The sequence below is a fragment of the Lygodium microphyllum genome, chromosome 5, assembly GCF_053477565.2.
Source record: "Lygodium microphyllum isolate KBCC chromosome 5, Lygodium_microphyllum_v1.1.10, whole genome shotgun sequence".
Taxonomy (NCBI): domain Eukaryota; kingdom Viridiplantae; phylum Streptophyta; class Polypodiopsida; order Schizaeales; family Lygodiaceae; genus Lygodium; species Lygodium microphyllum.
The window spans coordinates 14,273,637-14,274,527 of NC_141139.1; positions in this window are offsets into that span (position 1 = coordinate 14,273,637).

The following is an 891-nucleotide window of genomic DNA, read 5'->3' on the forward strand; positions in this document are numbered from 1 at the left end:
TTATGCAAATATCATGACTGCATATTTTCTTGCTACAAACTCGGCTTTGCGCTTTCCTTCACATTTGGCTTTAAAATGTCACATGCTTTGCACCTTGATCGCCTTGCAAAACAAACTAGATATGAGACTTCTTTCTATATTTTTATGCTTTAAATCTTCAAAATTGCTCCCACCTCTTGTAAAATGACTTGAACTTTTCTCTTAAAATCGCCAATCACACAAAAATATGCTCACGCATATGACTTTGTGATCAACAAAATTGCAAAGAGAAAGCTAGCCAAAGTGCTAGATAAATAACATGGCAATGCACACAAGGACACAAAGAACTATCCAATACACATACAAACAAGTCATCTTCTAAAATCCCCCTTTGTTTTCCTTTGCTATTTACATCTCCTAGGAGGTGAGAATGACTCAGAAGGGACTTCACAAGGATCATATGCTAGGAATAGAAGATAGACTACCATTACCATTAGAGAGGTTGAAGAGGTAGATGAGATGATACCCTTTGACGTAGAGGAGGAGAGAGTGGAGGATGCTCTACGCAGAGTTTTGATCCTAAGCCTTAGCTGCCCTTGATGACCTAGAGAGTGTGCAATCGGTCAATGCATGTGAGGAAGGAAGCTTGTCCATCTCATGCCTACTTATATTTACTATATTAGATGAGTAAGATTATCTGTTGTTGGCCAATATAATAAATTCACTAAACATCCATGAGGACTACAGTATTGTTATCATAACATAGTTTAATGAGGCTGGTTGGGCCCTGCTTGTCTCCACTCTAACCAACTCTCAACATCACCATCCAAGCACCCCCCTCCAACAGAACCATTGCATCTCTTGGTTCGACATGCAAAGTTATTTACGGGAAAATAGATCCTTAAAAGCATT